The sequence below is a fragment of the Camelus bactrianus genome, chromosome 3, assembly GCF_048773025.1.
Source record: "Camelus bactrianus isolate YW-2024 breed Bactrian camel chromosome 3, ASM4877302v1, whole genome shotgun sequence".
NCBI lineage: Eukaryota > Metazoa > Chordata > Mammalia > Artiodactyla > Camelidae > Camelus > Camelus bactrianus.
This window is the reverse complement of record NC_133541.1, coordinates 106,050,539-106,070,947: the sequence shown is the minus strand read 5'-3', so window position 1 is coordinate 106,070,947 and position 20,409 is coordinate 106,050,539. Positions and strand designations below refer to the sequence as shown.

Genomic DNA, 20,409 nt, shown 5'->3' with positions numbered 1-20,409 from the left:
ATGATTCTTACAATCCCTCCCACTTAATTCTAAGAGCCTCAGATTGAGTGGTTCTGGATTGTATTTGACTTTTAGTTTATTTAGAAGGGCAGTTTTGAAACTAGTAAGTTATTTCTTTAAATGAAGCCAACAATTTTAAGGCGTCAGAAAGGGTAAGTTTAGGGGGGAGGGGATAGCTCAGTGGTAGAGCAGGTGCTTAGTGTGCATGAGGTCCTGCGTTCAGTCCCCAGTACTTAACATTAAAAATAAAAAAGGAAAGGATAAGTTTAAAATTTTTCAACAGTAAGAAGGCAACTTTTCCTCAAAACATAATTTTTCTCTGTCCTGACTGGAATTCATATGAATGTCAGAAAAGGCTAATTGAACCAAAATGCCTTGGATTTTATACACACACATATATAATATACTCCATATAATATGTGAATTTTTTGTCCTTTTAAAGATCAGACAATTTTTACCAAAATTCTATTGTGATAAGTTTTAGAATACAGACAAGTTGAAAGAATGTGCAGTGAAAATGCAAGAAAATACATCAAGATTCTTCAATCATATTTTGTTAGATTTGTGCTACCATATATATTGCTCAAAATGGGCAGATTTGATACAAGTTATTTTCACATCCACACACTCACGTATAGAACTCAATGCAGTCAATTCTCAAACAGCAACAAATGGACCACAGTAGTTGCATCTGCAGTTTGCCTCAACAATTGCTTCTTATGTACTTAGGGCCCTCAGCTGTCCCACCAACCCTTTTTATCTAACTTCCGTGCTATTATACTTCAAAATAGCACATATAAATAACACACATGATGAGTGCCTTGTATGTGAGGATAATGCGGTCAGAAGACAGTCGATGCGGTGAAGGTGTAGAGACTGCCTGGGTGGATTGGCTGAAGGTACTGTTGGTTGTGATGAGTAAGACAGTGCGCTCTATGGACCTCTCCTCTGAACCATTCCAAAGGGCTTTTTGAATAATTGTTTTTAGTCCTCCAATTTTCTGAAATGGGGTGGTTAATTTCTCCTTTGTGGTGGGAATTCTCCCATCTTTAGAATTGTCTTCCATTACTATCTTCCTTTACACTTGAGAGTAAGGTCAAAATTCTATCTTGGAGCAGGCTCAGAAAATGCTCACCACAGCCACTTGTTAGGGAAGGGGAGAGGATGTCTAGCATGTTTCAGAGTGAGATTCTCCATCAAGGCTGTTCTTTCAGCAGTCATCACATTTCTATGGAAATAGGAACAATTTTGACTTCAACAGCAGTGGAGTCAGATGACCTGAGGTGCTGGTCTCTCCTCTTTTTCAGCTCTATGATCTTAAGCAACTTAAACTCACTTTCTCCATATTCCTGTGTTCTTTCTTATTTCTAAAATCATGATAGTAATTCCCAACTGAAGGAGTCAAATTCTGCTAAGTGTTGTGTGTGTGTGTGTGTGTGTGTGGTTTGGTGGAACGAGTGCATACTTGCACTTTAGTGATCCTGGTTTCTGGCTGTGGGCTGTCTTACAGCATTGTGTCCAGTTACCTGATTTAATCTCAACAAGCCATTTGTCATGCAGCTACGGGGAAAGGGACTTTGAACTCTCTGTTTGCTTTCTTCTAAATATTTTAAACACTGTTTCCTGCTAATTCTCTCTCAGTGGGGAAACATACCAAGTTTTGTTCTCTGAACCCCAGGAGGTGTATAAAGTTTAAGCACAAAAAATAGAAGGCATCACCCACATAGCAACCTACATAGCAAGTAGGTTGAACTGAATCCAGCAGACAAATTGAATATTTGGTCTGGTCTTTGAAATATAATTCATGTTGCATGGAAGACATAGTGTGTCTTAAATTCTGTGTCACATTGCCAAAATTGTCAGAGGGAGCCTTGCCAATTGGTTAGCAAGTCTCATTAAATACTTAACAATATTAAGAAAGAGACCAAATGTCAAGTCCTTAAGTAATCATGACCTAATTTAAGGCCTTTTGCCATTTCTCAGTTTCATCTTTTAACCTAGTCTTCACCCCTGTGGAGGCATTAGTTTCAGAACACTTAGTCCTAGAGGGTGACTGATACTTGAGATAGAATCTTGAATGTCTTCTTCTCTGCTTTGGGTATCAATTTCTTTATTCAGCACACAATGGCTTCATGCAAACTGAAACTTAGACATATTCAGTTTCATCATTATTTATCAAGTTGATGCATATATAAGACACACACACTAAAATGTTCCATTGCTGTTAGCTGTTGTTAGTGTGCTCATGTGAACATTTGAGATTAGAAACATGACCTCTGCCACCTTCACTTTAGTTGAAGACACTTGATGTGACTAGAGAACAAAAAAATACAAAATAGTGCCTAATGATAATAGTCATGAACTAACTTTGTTATAACAGGTATTTATTGACTTACTCCTGAGACTTTCATTATGTAGAAATCTTTTGATATGCAGGAGTACAAATTCTAGGGCTAGAATCTGAAATAGTCTCTTTCTCACCCCCAAATTAACTTCTTCATCACCATGATAAGTAATTACAATGGCTTTTTAAAAACCTTCTCTCCATACTTAAGAGTAAACATGTTACATAATGTGGTCCCATGTTGATCATCAGGTTGATTACCTTTAGCCATTTGGGTCCAGATTTTCTGTTACTCGTTTCTTAAACCTTACTTCTAGTCACCCTCCATATAATGTCCACCTATAAATGGTCTTAAAATTAACATTTTAAAGTAAGGAGCATGTTTTTAGAATGTTGTTTATGAAGTTCGCCACCAACAAATCCTCGCATCTCTATTTATGTAAGTTACTCCTCTCCTACAGAAGAGTTCATTTACCCTCTCTTTGAATCTGAGCTGGGCAGGTGGCTTTCTTTGACAATGAGAATGCAGTGGATGTGACAATGTGTCCTTTTTAGGTCTGAGCCTTAAGATCCTGGCAGGGTGGACTGAGAGACTATGGAGAGAAACAGAGACGGAAAGAGAGAAAAGGAGAAACCTTTGTAGCAACTTCCGCTGAAACGTCAGAAATGTGACTAAGTTGATGTGGGCTATTGTTAATTTAGCTGAGTGGCTCTCTTGGGATCAGGGAGCAGAGACAGACCATTTCTGCTGAGCCTGCACAAATTGCAGAATTGTAGGCAAATAAATGACCGTTTTTGTTTTAAGCCATTAAGTTGGGGGTGATCTGTCACGCAGCAATAGATAAGTTGTTACAATATTGTTGAGAAGACAGTGATTACTTTTTCACATTGACTCAGATCCTATGATAAATATAATAGCTACCATTTTTTGAGGCACTGAGTACATGTTCTCATTTGATACTTAAAATAATATTTTGGTAATACCGTAAATATTTGATGAGGAAACCCAAGTACAGTGTCATTGTTTTCATGAAGGTAACCCTAGTAAAGCCGTATTAGCACATCTGTGTAAGGAACCCCAATGCTTTAATTTGGCTCCCAAGGCTCTGTATGAATTGGCTTCTCACACCCTTCATCATCCCAACCTTATTTCCATTTCAGGATTTTGTTTTTGGTATTTTGTCATTTTTATGTTTGTTCTCTCCCCTCAGTACACCGTGTACTTCCCCTAAATTTGCCTCTACTCAAATGCTTTTCAGCTTTCAGGATTCAATTCAAAGTAACCAGTTTCAAATAATCCCTCCATCCAAACTCATAGTTGCTGCAAAAAGGCTGCAATTAAAGAGAAATTCTTTTGTGGCAATGGCATTGACATCATTAGTTCTCTCAAATAATGAAAAAGCGTGCTAAACTTTTACTTTGCTCATGTAGAGGGTAAGTAAGAATGACTCGGTTTTCAGTAAAATGAAAACATCTCAGGAACATTCTGGCGGTTGAAACTCTTTAGATAAGAATTTCTTGAAGGTGACTTTAAATGAGAATTTCTAATTTCAATGTAAATTGTTTACTTGAAGAGTAAAGTTTATTTGTAACTTTATGCTCTTAATTGTGGTTTGCTGAGGACAACACAAGTGGCCTGGTACTCCTAGATTACGTATTTGGGACCCATTTGACCTAAAACAGGCCATCTCATCCTATGAGATGTTTTTGCTATTGGGTAAACCTATCTCTTGAATAGTATTATAGTAACAATTAAAGTTGCTAATTTTGTAAGTAAACATTTCCTCTAAATTAATCGTGTGATGGGCAGTCACCATCATTAACCATCATTATTATTATTATTATTATTATTATTATTATTATTATTATCATCATCATCATCATCATCATCATCATCATCATCATCTTCATCATCTTCATCAACAATAGCATCACATGACAGCTGACATTGACAGTCTGGTCCAGAATTCCAGTTTGTGTATATGACTTCAGTAGTGTCCTTTTTTATTTTAAGATTCCACATATGAGTGATATCATATTATGTTTTTCTTTCTCTTCCTGGCTTACTTCACGAAGTTGACTATCTCCAGGATCATCCATGTTGCTGCAAATGGCATTGCTTTATTCTTTTTTATGGCTGAGTAGTATTCCATTGTATAAATATACCACATCTTCTTATCCAGCCATCTGTCAATGGACATTTAGGTTGTTTCCATGTCTTGGCTATTGTAAATAGTGCTGCTATGAACATTGAGGTGCTTGTATCTTTTCAAATTAGAGTTCCCTCTGGATATACGCCCAGGAGTAGGATTGCTGGATCATATGGTAAGTCTATTTTTAGTCTTTTGAGGAATTCCCATACTATTTTCCATAACGGCTCCACCAAACTACATTCCTGCCAACAATGCAGGAGAGTTCCCTTTTCTCCAAAGCCTCTCCAGCATTTATGCCTTGTGGGTTTCTGAATGATGAGCATTCTGACTGGTGTGAGGTGATACCTCATTGTAGTTTTGATTTGCATTTCTCTGATAATTAGCGATTTTGAGCATTTTTTCATGTGCCTATCGGCCATTTGTATGTCTTCATTGGAGAATTTCATGTTTAGGTCCTCTACCTATTTTTGGATTGCATTGTATGTTTTTTTGTTACTGAGTTGTATGAACTGTTTATACATTCTGGAAGTTAAACCTTTGTCAGTCAAATTATTTGCAAATATTTTCTCCCATTCCATAGGTTGTCATTTTGTTTTGCTTATGGTTTCCTTTGCTGTGCAAAAGCTTGTAAGTTTAATTAGGCCCCATTTGTTTATTTTTGCTTTTATTTCTATTACCTGGGTAGAATGCCCTAGGAGAACATTGCTAAGATTTATGTCAGAGAATGTTTTGCCTATGTTTACTCCTAGGAGGTTTATTGTGTCTCGTCTTATATTTAGGTGTTTAAGCTATTTTAAGTTTATTTTTGTGTATGGTGTGAGGGAGTGTTCTTACTTCATTGATTTACATGGGGCTGTGCAGTTTTCCCAACACCACTTGCTGAAGAGACTGTCTTTATTCCATTGTATATTCTTCCTTCCATTTTTGAAGATTAATTGACCATAGGTGTGTGGGTTTATTTCTGGGCTCTCTATTCTGTTCGATTGATGCATGTCTGTTGTTATGCCAGTACCATGCTGTTTTTTTTTTATTTTATTGAGTTATAGTCAGTTTATAATGTGTCAATTTCCAGTGTAGAGCACAATTTTTCAGTTATACATGAAAATACGTATATTCATTGTCACATTCTTTTCCACTGTGAGCTACCACAAGATCTTGTATATATTTCCCTGTGCTATACAGTATAATCTTGTTTACCTATTCTGCATATGCCTGTCAGTATCTACAAATTTTGAACTCCCAGCTTGTGCCTTCCCACCCCCCTACCCCCGACAACCACAAGTTTGTATTCTATGTCTATGAGTCTATTTCTGTTTTGTATTTATGTTCATTTGTCTTTTTCTTTCTTCTTCTTCTTTTTTTTTTTATATTCCACATATGAGTGATCTCATATGGTATTTTTCTTTCTTTTTCTGGCTTACTTCACTTAGAATGACATTCTCCGGGGACATCTGTGTTGCTCCAAATGGCTTTATGTTGTCATTTTTTAAGGCTTAATAGTATTCCTTTGTATAAATATACCACATCTTCTTTATCCAGTCATCTGTCGATGGACATTTAGGCTGTTTCCATGTCTTGGCTATTGTAAATAGTGCTGCTATGAACATTGAGGTGCATGTATCTTTTCAAATTAGAGTTCCCTCTGGATATATGCCCAGGAGTAGGATTGCTGGATCATATGGTAAGTCTATTTTTAGTTTTTTGAGGAATCTCCATACTGTTTTCCACAATGGCTGCACCAAACTGCATTCCCACCAGCAGTGTAGGAGGGTTCCCTTTTCTCCACAGCCTCTCCAGAATTTGTCATTTGTGAACTTTTGAATGATGGCCATTCTGACTGGTATGAGATGATGCCTCATTGTAGTTTTGATTTGCATTTCTCTGATAATTAGTGATACTGAGCATTTTTTCTCATGCCTGTTGATCATTTATATTTCTTCCTTGAAGAATTGCTTGTTTAGGTCCTGTGCCCATTTTTGGATGGGGTTGTTTGCTTTTTTCTTATTAAGTTGTATGAGCTGCTTATATATTCTGGAGATCAAGCCTTTGTCAGTCACATTACTTGCAAAAATTTTCTCCCATTCCATAGGTTGTTGTTTTGTTTTGCTTATGGTTTCCTTTGCTGTGCAAAAGCTTGTAAATTTAATTAGGTCCCATTTATTTATTCTTGCTTTTATTTCTATTGCTTGGGTAGACTGCCCTAGGAGAACGTTTTTGAGTTGCATGTGAGATAATGTTTTGCCTATGTTTCTTCTAGGAGGTTTATTGTATCTTGTCTTATGTTCAAGTCTTTGATCCATTTTGAATTAATTTTTGTGTATGGTGTAAGGAGTGTTCTAGCTTCACTGATTTACATGCTGCTGTCCAGTTTTCCCAACACCATTTGCTGAAGAGACTGTCTTTATTCCATTGTGTGTTCTTGCCTCCTTTGTCGAAGATTAGTTGACCAAAAGTTTGTGGGTTCATTTCTGGATCCTCTGTTCTGTTCCATTGGTTCATATGTCTGTTTTTGTACCAATATCATGCTGTTTTGATTACTGTAGCTCTATAGTATTGTCTGAAGTCTGAGAGAGTTATTCCTCCAGCCTCTTTCTTTTTCTTCAGTAATGCTTTGGCAATTCTAAGTCCTTTGTGACTCCATATAAATTTTATTATGATTTATTCTAGTTCTGTGAAATATGTCCTGGGTAATTTGATAGGGATTGCATTAAATCCATAGATTGCCTTGGGCAGTGTGACCATTTTAACAATATTGATTCTTCCAATCCAGGAGCAATACCATGCTGTTTTGATTACTGTAGATCTGTAGCATTGTGTGAAATCTGGGAGGGTTATTCCTCCAGCTTTGTTCTTTTTCTTCAGTATTGCCTGGCAATTCTGGGTCTTTAGTGATTTCATATAAATTTTAGGATTATTTTTTCTAGTTCTGTGAAAAATGTCCTGGGTAATTTGATAGGATCACATTAAATCTGTAGATTGCCTTGGGTACTATGGCCATTTTAACAATGTTGATTCTTCCAATCCAAGGGCATGGAATATCTTTCCATTTCTTTAAGTCATCTTTAATTTCTTTAATCAGTGTTTTGTAGTTGTTCATGTATGTCTTTTACTTCCTTGGTCAGATTTATTCCTAAGTATTTTACTGTTTTGGGTGTGATTTTAAAAGGGATTGTTTCTTTCCTTTCCTTTTTTGCTATTTCATTTTTAGTGTAAAGAAATGCCACTAATTTCTGTGTGCTAATCTTGTATCCTGCTACCTTGCTGAATTCTTTTATCAGCTCTAACAGTTTTTGTGTGGAGCTTTTAGGATTTTCTATATGAAGTATCATGTCATCTGCATATAGTGACAGTTTTACCTAGTCTCTTCCAATTTGGATCCCTTTTATTTCTTTTTGTTGCCTGATTGCTATGGCTCGGACTTCCAAGACTATGTTGAATAGAAGAGGTGAGAGTGGGCATTTTTGTCTTGTTCCAGATTTTAGTGGGAGGGCTTTCAGGTTTTCACCATTGAGTATGATGCTGGCTATGTATTTGTCATAAATAGCTTTTATTATGTTGATATATGTTCTCTCTATACCCACTTTGGTTAGAGTTTTTATCATAAATGGGTGTTGAATTTTATCAAATGCTTTTTCTGCATCTAATGAGATGATCATGTGATTTTTGTTCTTTCTTTTGTTGATGTGGTGTATCACATTGATTTTGTGTATGTTGAATCATCCTTGTGTTCCTGGCATAAATCCAACTTTATCATGGTGTGTGATCTTTTTTATGTGTTGTTGGATTCTGTTTGCTAATATTTTGTTGAAGATTTTTGCATCTATGTTCATTAGTGATACTGGTCTGTAATTTTCTTTTTTGGTAGTGTGTTTGGTATCAGGATTATGGTGGCTTCATAGAATGAGTTTGGGAGTACTCCCTCTTTTTCAGTCAATACCACAGAAATACCAGAAAACCATAAGAGAATACTATGAACAACTATATGGAAACAAATTAGACAACCTAGAAGAAATGGACAAGTTTCTGGAAACATACAGTCCACCAAGACTGAATCAAGAAGAAACAGACCACTTGAACAGACTGATCACTAGAAATGACATAGAATCAGCAATAAAATTCTCTCTACACACAAAAGTCCAGGACCAGATGGCTTCACTGGGGAATTTTACCAAATATACAAAGAAGAACTCATACCAATCCTTCTCAACCTTGTACAGGCTGTATTTATAAATAAATCTATATGCATGCAGCTAAGTACATATACATTTGGCAGCCATCACGTTCTGTATCCTGATTGTGTAGTCTATTTTCCTAGCGATGAGAAACACCAGAAACCGAGAAAGCTTATTTTATACCTTTTTCAAACAGCTAGGAACATGGGTCAAAAATGATGCTACATATAATTAATTTCATTCTAAATTTTCTCTGATTAGCATTCAGTAATAATTGCAATCAAGTCACTTTCTAACAATTTGCAGATTTTGAATGTCCTCCTAGCAGAGCCTTTGGGCTAGAAAGCTTCCATCAGGCAGTAACCTGTAGGACTGTCTGTACAATTTGTGCACAAAATGAATAATATTTGGTATCACGACTAGTAGGAAAATAAAAATGCTAATATGAGGGATTTTGAAGTCAAGGGATTTATTAAACTATTAGAGGGCATACCGCTAATGGTCATTTAGGTAAATACCCTTGATATTCCAGGTGAATGTGACTTAGTGGGCTGTTTTCTTCAGCCCTTTGCTTTTAGACAACACATGCATGATGGTTCCTATTTAACATTTTTATTTTAACAAGGATTTCACAGATGGGTTTTAGTCATTGGGCATAAATGCCACCCATGCTTCCCATCTTTCTCTTTCTCAAACACACCATGTACTCTTCACCTTAGAGATTGTGCTCTTACTGCTTCCTCTGCCTGGAACAGTCCTGGCCAAGAAACTTGAATGAATAGTTTCTTTTTTAGACATATCCATTTGAATATTACCTGCTCAGTGAAGATTTCCCTGTCAACCCAAGAATACCTCCGTCCCAACTCAGATCAATGTGCTTTATTGCTTTCATAATGCTTTTAAACATTTAAATTATCTTTGCTACTTATTTTCTTCTACATTTTCCCACTGTGAAATAAATAAGTATGCATATTTGCACATAATCTTAACACGCAAATGCACTCACACCCTAGGATATAAGCTTGGGTCTTTCTTTTTCAGTGTTGTGTGAACACAGACGTAGATATCATTCTGATTTTATAAATGCTAACCAATAAAAATTCCTTCCTTCCTTCAAAAGTAATAATCTTGCACCAGTTATTCCAAGTATTACCAAATACTGAAAATGTAATGACAACAAAGATAGATTCATAGAGCTTACCTTCTTCATTCTTTTCTCAAACACTTGCTGGGTGCAACCTACTGATTCCACGAACTTTATTAGATTCCAGGAATTTAAAGATGAGTAAGAGAAGTTCACAGGCTAAAGGAAAATAAAGCTATCTGATTAAAGTTATACACAAATAAGTGGGGTCACACTGAAGAGAGCACATTCATTTGAGTAAGTTGGAGAAGTGGGAGAGGTTGTCATAACCAGAGGACTTGGCCCTCAGAGTTATTAGAAAGTTGGAGACATATAAATGATGACCAGTATTTCAAGAATAAGGAATAATATGGAAAAAAGAAAACAAATAATAAGTAAAGTATATGTTTAGAAATGAAAGTAATGGTTAGACTCAAATGCAGGCCTTAAGATAACAGGTTTTATAGGCTATGCTAAGGATGGTTGTATTTCTTACACTTGGGGTCTGTTAACATCCTTGGATCTGTGGCTTTATTGTGGTCATCAAGTTTAGAATTTGTATAACAATTATTTCTTCAAATAAGTATATTTATATTCCATCACCCTTTTCCCAGGCTGCATGAAGCCATCCCACAATTTAACGATTTCTTCAATAATTTTTTTATTTTTTTTTCTCTTAGTTTTATTTTTGTTCATCCCCAATGCTACGTCTTCAAGTTTACTAATCTTTTCTTCTGCACTGGCTAATCTGCCGTTAATACCACATAGTGTATTTTTCTTCTCAATTTGCTTTTTTTAATCTATAGAAGTATACTCTGCGCATATATATATATATATATATATATATATATATATATATATATATATATATATATGTATGTATATATATCTTGCATCTATTTACCTAGCATCCTCTATCTTTCCTCTACCTTCTTGAACATAAGGGATAAGTGATTTAATAACCTCATCTATCAATTATATCATTTGTGTCATTTTTTATATTATTGATGTTTTTCCAGATTTAGGGTCATGTTTTCCTGTTTCTTTGCATACCAGACACTGTGAGTTTTACTTTACTGGACACTGGATACTTTTATTTCTATAAATATTTTTTATCTCTGTCTATGGATTGCAGTTAAATTACTTGGAAACAGAAAACAGTTTGATATATATACACATATAATGTATATACAAAATTATATATATATATTTGGAGATTGGCTTTAAAATTTTATTAGCTGAGACGAAAGTAGCCTTTAGTCTAGGGCCCATTTTACCCCATTTCGGAGGCAGTGACCCTCTGAACACTCTACTAGATGCCCATGTATTGTGAAGTTTTCCAATCTGGCTAATGGGGCCATAAAATATATTTAGCCCTTTGTGACACCAGGGATTGTTCTCTGTCTGTTCCACTGGTGTGTTTATTTTCTTGTCCTTATGTATTTTCCTAACACACAAATGCTGGTCAGTATTCAGAAGACTACAGAGCTCTCTTACTCTGCCCTGTGAACACTAGCTGCTCGTCTTCCCCCATGTCCTCAAACCATGGACACTGTGGGCTCTGCTTGGTTTCCTTTCCCTGTGTTTTCACTTGGAAACTGCCCAGGAAGTACACTGGTGTGATCTTGGGGATCACCTCATTTCTTTCTTCCCTCAGGGATCAGTGTCTTGTGCTTGTCTCTGATGTATTAAAACCACTGTTTCACATATTGTGCCTAGATTACTAGTCATCTCGGGTGAAAGGGTAAATCCAATCTCTCTTACTTCATTTTGGCACATACTGGAATTCTGTGCTAAAGATTTTACTTTATATTATTCTTACTCTGAGTGATAGACTTCTATACAGGAGTTACATAATTTAATTATGAAAATCACTGATTCTATTTTATGACAAATGGGTTAAGGAGGAGTAGTGTTGTGAGGCATTGGAGCCTATTTAGGAAATTATTTTCTGAGTATGCAATAGTAAGTGAAGTCTTCTGTTCTCAAATGAGACATAAATATTCATTCGCACAACTCATTCTCTCTAACTTATTGCATCTTATGTTATTAGAGCATTGAAAGTTTCAGTTCTACCCCACTGACCTCAGGGGAGAGGGGCTGCAGACTGAATCAGCCTTCAATGGCTAATGATTTTATCAATCATGCCTATGAAATGAAGCCTCCATAAAAACCCAAAGAGAGCTCCTGGGTTGGTGATTTGGGGAGAGTGGCACACTTGGAAGGGCATGGAAGTTCTCTCCCTTCCCACATATCTTGCCCTATGTATTTCTTCAATCTAGCTGGTTTTGAGTTATATCCTTTTATAATAAACCAGTAATCTAGCAATTAGAATATTTCTGAATTCTGTAAAGCTATTTTAACAAATTAATTGAACCCAAAGAAGGGGTCATGGGAACCTCTGCTGTATACCTGGTGGTTAGTAGTACAGGCAACAACCTGGACTTGCCCTTGGCATCCTGAGTTGGATGGGGTTGTTGATCTGATCTGTTGCTGGTAAATGTAAAGCGAAGAACATTGCCCACCATCCAGCTCTACAAGGGTTAAGTCAGTAGCCACAGCAGTTGCTGACCTACGGTACATTCTGAAAGGAATTGAGGACAAAGAACAGGATGAGGCACTTTGTACTTTGGGAAAACAGGCAAAACAGGCCCTTAGATAATTAGATGTACTCAGGAAAAGTTTTTATGAACCTAGATTTTTGCATCTTCCCATGCTTAGAAAAGCACTAAAATCGTTAACTGAGATTACCTGTTCCTTACAACTAGCAGTAACCTTCTGAAAGCTACAGCTTGACTGCATGTACTCCTTAGCCAAAACCACACACACACACACACACACACACACACACACAGCCTCTTCAGAGCAGTTCCTCAGAGCTATTGGAGAGGCTGTTCCTGGGCTATAGTCCTCAGTAATGTCCCTGAATAAAACTGAAACTCACAGCTCTCACATTGCACATTAAAAAATTTCAGGCAACCAGTCAGAAGCCCAGGTAACCACCTGGGCTTGTGACTGGGCTCTGAAATTGGGGACAGGAATCAGTCTTGTAGGACTAAACCCTTAACCTGTAGAATCTGATGCTGTCTCTGAGTAGGTAATGTCAGAATTGAGTTGAATTTAAGGACACCCAGCCAGTGTCCGATAATTTTTCGGTGGTGTGGGCAAAATTTCCCCTTCTACGTTGAAATTAAGACCCAAAACCAGAAAAAGTTGCATACTATATGATTCTAACTAAGTGACATTCTGGAAAAGGCAAACATATAGGGATAATACAATACAAAGATCAATTGTCAAAGCTTCAAGGGAAGAAAGGGATAAATATTTGAGCCAAGGGAATTTTTAGGACTGTGAAACTGTTCTGTATGATACTATAATGTTGGATACATGTCGACAGCCCATTTGTCAAAACCCAGAGAATCTACAACACAAAGAATGAACCCTATTTTAAACTATAGACTTTGATTAATAGTGATGTGTCAATGTTGATTCATTGATTTTAACAAATGTACCTGGTTAGTGGGGAGGTTGATGGTGGGAAGTCTGTTTCTCACTCAATTTTGCTGTGAACTTATTCTTATTGTATAGGTGACACTGTTGAGGCTTAGCAAATTATCGTTTAACCCGTAATTGGTAGTAGGACTCACACAAAAGACATCTTTCTAGCTCCAAATCCAATTTCTCCAAGGGCTCTGCCTCCTGGAGGAAACTGACAGACCGTTGACAGTACAGGTGTACCAGCGCACAGAGTGGTTGCTGGCAAGGAGAGGGTTGCTGGCAAGGAGGAAGGTTGCCCAGTCCCCTGCTGAAGGGATGACCTTTGAGCTGGAGGAGCAAAGAAGGAAATTCATGGAAAAGAATGATTATTCCCTTTTGCCATCTTTTTGTTTTGCTTAGTCGGCTAGCCTACACATTTCCATCAGACAGGGCTTCCCTCTCAGTGTGTTTCCGCAGTACTGTACTGCTCACCTAGGCACCACGGTGCAACAGTTTCCTTCAAACCAGGCATATAAAGAGCTTATTAGCAAGCGGAAGCAAATCTCTTTCCTGATTCTAGGATTTCAGGAACAAAAAGCTTAGTGTCCTGAGAATGGTCAAAATGAAATGGTACATGGTGATGTGTTCATGAGATTTCTGCTGGTTTCACCTACGTAAAAGAGTATGAAGGTTTTCAGTAAGTCCCAGAAATTAACCTATAGTTATGACACCTGTAGGAGGGACTCAACGCCTTTTAAAATACTCAGAAAGTATTTAATGATGTCTGCTTTAGCCTATAAAACAGTTTTCAAAAGCATTGCACATCTAACAAGATTATTACTACAGAATGAGTGAGATTTTATTGGGTGAGCAATAGTTTTCTGTGTAATGGGAACTTGAGAATAGAGTTTATTGTCAGATTACTCATATGAAAACTAAAATAACTCAGGTAACTGTCATTGTGGCTCTGACCTGAGAATTGTGTGGTTACCTTCTCCCACTACTGTTTCTTTTCCTCAGCAGATGCCTTTACATCCTTTTCTTACATACTTTTTCAATACTGTGTTATTAGCTGTAGTCACTGGGCTGTACAATAGAGCTCCACAACTTATTATTCATCTTATACTTGTAAGTTTGGACCCTTTCCCCACCCACCCAGCCCTAGGCAACCGCCAGTCTTTCCTCTGGTTCTGTGTCTTTTTAGATTTTACATGTAAGTGAGATCATGCAATATTTATCTTTCCGTGTCTGGCTGTTACATTTAACATAATGAAGTCTGGGTTCCTTCTTACTGTTACAAATGGCAGGATTTTCTTATCATTTTTTTGGATGAATAATATTCAATTGTATATATTGTTAAAGTAATTAAATAAGGAGGCGATTATGCTGACGTGGCTCTAATGCCTTGGTAGCCTTTGTAGTAAGCAAACCCGAAGCTAAGGCAGAGTTAGTGCAATTGAATCCAAAAAAACCGCACGAAACTTAACACTAATCACTAACTGCCAACTAGAATTCTCCAAACAAGATAACCACTTAAGCTGTAGCTGTTCAGATAAGTTCTTTGCTTTGCTTGCACATATTCTTTTTCTAAAAAAAATTTGAACAACTTTATTGTAGTATAATTTCTGTGCAGTAAGCTACACATATTTCAGATGTACAATTTGATGGATTTTGATAGATGTGTACACCTATGAAACTACCGCCACAATCAAGATACGGAACATTTCCACCACATCTTGTCTTTAAAAGCCTTTCCCTTAGTGTCTGTCAGCAAAGCACTCCTAACTACTTTTAGTTTGGCCCTGGCTGATTTGAATGGATTTTTGCCCAGATGAAGTCTTGTAAATTTTAATGTGCCTCAGTTTATCTTTTAACGATATATACATAATTTCTCTATTCATCTGTCGATGGCCACTTATGTTATTTTCATGTCTTGGCCATTGTGAATAATTCTGCAGTGAACATGGGAGCAGAGATATCTCTTTGAGATTTGAATTTATCTCCTTAGGATGTATACCCTGAAGTGGGATTGCTGAGCCATAGGGTAGTTCTATTTTTAATTTTTTGAGGAATTTCCGTGTTGTTTTCCATAATGTACCAATTTACAATCCCAACAGTGTACAAGAGTTCCCTTTTTTCTACATCTTTGTCAACACTTGTTCTCTTCTGGCTGTTTGATAATGGCCACCCTAAAGTTCTGTGGTGATAGTTCATGGTGGTTTTGATTTGCATTTTTAAGATGGTTAATGATATTGAACACCTTTTCATGTACCTTTTGGCCATTTGTATGCCTTGGATGTCTGTTCAGTTCCTCTACCCATTATTTAATCAGATCTTTTTAGTTACATGAGTTCCTTATATATTTTAGATATTTACCTCCTAATAGGTATGTAGTTTACAAATATTTTCTCCCATTCTGTAGGCTGCTTTTTCATTTTGTTAATCCTTTTTTTTCTCCTGTGCAGAGGGTTTTTAATGTGATGTAGTCCCACTTGTTTACTTTTGCTTTTTGTTGCTTTTGGTGTCATATCCAAAATATCATTGTCAAAGCCAGTGTCAAGGAGATATCCTTATTTTTTTTCCTAGGAGTTTATGGGTTTTTTTTTCTTGGAGTTTTAAGGTCCTGTGTTTAAGTCTTTAATCCATGTCAAGTTGGTTTTGTGTGTTTTGTAAGAAGTGTCCAATTTCATTCTTTTGCACATGGATATCCAGTTTCCTCAGTGCCATTTATTGCAGAGGTTACTTTATCATTGTGTATTCTTGGTGCATTTGTTAAAGACTAGTTAACCACATATGTGTGTTTATTTCTGGATCCTCTATTCTGTTCCATTGGTCTATGTGTCCTTTTTTATGCCAGTACCATACTGCTTTGATTACTATAGATTTATAATAAAATTTGAAATCATGTAGGGTGGTGTTTCTAGCTTTGTTCTTTGTTAAGAGTGCTTCAACTATTCAGAGTCTTCTGGCTCCATATGAATTTTAGAATTGTTTTTTCTGTTTCTGTGAAAAAATGCCATTGGAATTTTTATAGGGATTGCATAGACATTTAGACAATATTAATTCTTCCTATCCTTTAACACAGGATATCTTTCGACTTATTTGTGTCTTCTTCAATTTCTTTCATCAAAGTTTTAACAGGAGATAAAGGAGTTCATTATATAATGATAAAGGGGGCAATTCATCAAGAGGATATAACAATTATAAATATAAATGCTCCCAACATTGAAGAATCTAAATATATAAAGTAAATATGAGCAGCACTGTAAGGAGAAATAGAGAGCAGTATGGTAATAGTAGAGGACTTCAGCATCATACTTTCAACAAAATATCATCCAGACAGGAACATTTGATTTGCGTTACACTTTAAACCAGATGGACCAAAGATATGAATGAGATGAAACAGAACATTCCATCCAACAGCAGCAGAATACACATTCTTCTCAAGTGCACAGAGAACATTCTCTGGGATAGATCACATGTTAGGCACAAAACACGTCTTACCAAACTTACAAAAATTTAAGTCATATTGAGTATTTTTTCCAATCATAGTAGTATTGAACTGGAAATCCATAGGAGGAAAACTGGAAAATTCATAATTATGTAGAAATTAAAGAACAAACACATTCTCCCGAAACTAAGGGGTCAAAGGAAAAGTCAAAAGGGGGAAAAAAACTTGAGGCAAATGAAAATGGAAGCACAACATACGAAAACTCATGGAATTGGGCTTTATATATACATGCTTTTAGTAAACGAATCTTACCAAATCTAAAGGGTAGCTGTAGTGAGTCTACAAGCTACCTTTTTCTTATTAGGCTAGGTCTAAATTTTTTTCCAACCAAAGAAGGAAAAATCTGTTCTACTTCCTCTTAAGTCAAGCCACAGAAATGTAATTAACCAAAATTTTGTGAAGTCATGGATACCAGCGCTGGGAAAGAAAAAAAGGAAAGTCAGAGAAAGAAAGAGCATTTCACTAAATGCCTGGTTTAGAGTTAGTAGCCCCTTGGAACCACGCCTTCTCAGAACTGTAGCCTCATCACAAAAAACTAACATAATTGTTCACATATTAGGTATTATGGCACATGCATGTCACCCTCTCCACATACTTGTTTAAGCCTTTGTTGAATATGAGTACTTCTATTTATGATGTCTACAGGTATATATGACTAATCCCTCTAACACAGCCCCTTACATCCAAGTCGCTCAAATTACTATGATTACATGAAAGGCAGTTTAGGAACATGGATTGATGTAACCATCTTGAGTAAATACAGATCCTGAAATTCCCTGACTATAAGATCATGGCCAAGTCATTTGTATCTCTCCACCTTAGGCTTCCTTTTTATAAAAGGGGCTACAGTTTCACAGCTCTTGCTGAATTTAAATATGTTAATGCTTGTGCACTTACCACATAGACCAGGGGAAAAAGTAAATGGATTGGTTCCCTTATTAGTGGTGAATGATTTCAGTCTTTATCATAGTTATTATTTTCTCTAGCCTTTTCCCCTTCTTGTTCCCCTTTTCATTTTAGAGTGTGCGTGTGAGTTTGTATGTCCACTTCAAGAAACCTTTACATTGGCACAGAAAAGCCCCCAGCTAAGGCCCCTTCACTTAAGCCCAATTATTGACACACTGCGTCGTATTTGCAAGGAACTTAGCTTCAAAAAGCCAGTGAAAAGGAGAAGAACTGACCAAGATGACTTGGCAGCAGTTGGCGTGGAAAAAAAAAATACTTGAGGATAGTTAGAGGTTATAAGTTTAGTGTGACCCAGTTTTGACAATGTTCCCATCTTATCTGAAGGTGTAATGATAGATACACGTATTCAGATCAAAGAAATTGTTTTTTACGCTTTGAAGAGAAGAGTACAAACTATACTTGAAACATTGTGTTCTGTCCTTAATGTCACAACAATGAGGAACACAAACAGGATTACGAATATTTGCTCCTGTTGGCAGAGTTTCTGGGTTAAAAAAAAATCATTAAAAAAGCATTTTTAAGGAAAAGTTTTAAGCACACAGCAGTGTTAAAGTACTTTTATAGTGAAGCCCTGGAAACCCATCATCTAGACTGAACCATGACATTTTACTTGTTTCATCCCATATCTTTCCGTTTATCTGTTTATTAATCCATCTTTGATGCAATACAAAGTAAATTGCAGATATTAAACTTCACTCTGTATATTATAGCTTAGACTACATGTTTACATCCTTTTTTTTTGATATAAAACATGCAGACTATGACAGGCATAAATCTTAACTGTGTATTCACTGAGATTTGACAGACGGTATACATTGCTGAACCCAAACGCTTGTAGTTTGAGTGCTGATTCTTATTTATGACTTGACTCTTCTTTCTAAGAAGCATATGATTCCTGGTCTTCCGCCTTTTGCTTTTTATGTGCTTCCCTTTCATACCCAAAGGATAGCTCAGAACTAGATATGAGGTGTTGTTTTGCTCACGTACTTATGGCACCTGACACAAGCCTTGAAATAAATGGAAGTCTTAAGATTTAGATAAGAGATTTGTATGAGGGAGGAAGGACAGATAGAGTGGCAGAAGGTGGCAGGAAAGGGCAAAGTGGTGGAAAGGAAGCTTTTGTGTGGACAGCCAGCAGGAACCCGGCCCGGCTGGAGGGGACCGTGTGAGTAGGACAGGAAGAGTGTGCTGTGTGGAGAGGTAGTTCTTTCAAAAATGCACAATGATTCAGTCATCAAACCATACATAGTGCTGTACATGTTGACATCAGAGTAGCTAAGGAACTTCAGGGAGTAGAAACTAAACTGCAGAAAAGGGCTTCATTTTCCTCAGGAGCAGGGAATTTAGTACACAGATAAAAATGACAGGAGGAAAAAGCATTTCAACAGAATTTTCAAAAATGTTAAATGAACAGAAGATAGACATTTTAAAAACTATGTAAATACTGAGAAAAAGAGCAAAAATATCCTGACCAGTGCTTTATAAAGACAGTATAATGCTGAAATTGATGGCAGAACATAATAATAAAAGCTACTGATTTTTGAGCTCTTGTTACGTATCAGAGACTAAGTGCTTATGTGCATCATTCTCTTACTCTTCACAATAAATTTAGGACGTAAATACTAGTATCCACATTTTACAGATGAATAAATCCCAATACAAAGAAGTCAGATGACTTGTTCAAAAACACACAGCTTACGTCAGAGCCATGACTCACGTTCTGGTCAGTGTGACTCAAGGATCCACCCTCTTACTGTCGCCTTGCCCTAATTATATACTATGTGGTTACTTTTTTTCAGCAAGGGGAATAATCTTTAAGCATGGAAGAGTACACAGCCCACACTCGAAAGAGCAGGAGGTGTTTATTTTCCCTAGCATAACCCAATCCACTCTCGGGCTCTTTATCTAAATATCAGACACATCCCCCAGTTGGGTTAGGCCATCTTCAATTAAATACATAAAGGCTAACACCTATGTGCGTAAAATATAACTGAGATTTTGTAAGCAGAAATATGATCTTAATATTTATAGTTAGCATATTTTATACAGCAGAATAAAAGAGAAAATCTTAACAGTGACTACAAAATCTTTCATGGTTTGAGCTCATTGCTCTCTGACCTTATCGCCTATAATCTGCCCGCTCACTCGTTTCTCTTCAGTCACCATTGCTTCCTGGCTGAACCCTGAACAAGTCAGATATGTTCCAGCCTTAAGGACTGTGTTCTAGCTGCTGCTTTTGCTCTTCCACAAGATATTTTCTTGGCCAACTCCCTCATCTCCTTGTCTTCCCAATTAGAACCCTTCTAACCATCTGGCTTAGTGCTGCCATTGGCCACTGTCTCTCCCCAAGTATTACTATGTTATTCACTTATTATGTTAATTGTTTTTGTCTATTTCCCCCTCCTGAAGTGTAAACTTCATTAAGATAGGATTTTGTTTTTGTTTTTGTTTTTGTTTGCCTTTTTCACCCCCACCCATAACTGTATCCCAAGTACTGAGAAAAGAGCCTGCCTTGGAGTAGGCACTCAGTAAACGCTTGCTGACACAGGGCTGATTACCTAGTAAATGCATCTAGAGAAGTCTTCTGTGTGAGTTCACCCAGGAAGATGCTATTTGTAAACAAAGCTCTACTGAATGTGACTACTCAAAGGGAGACTTCTCAG

General features: G+C 36.8%; 1 protein-coding gene across 6 annotated transcripts in view; it reads left to right on the top strand.

Moving 5' to 3' along the window:
* Positions 1-20,409, top strand: part of LOC105069853 (sperm-associated acrosin inhibitor) — a 319,348-nt gene that overhangs the window by 144,952 nt on the left and 153,987 nt on the right. The window lies entirely within an intron of this gene.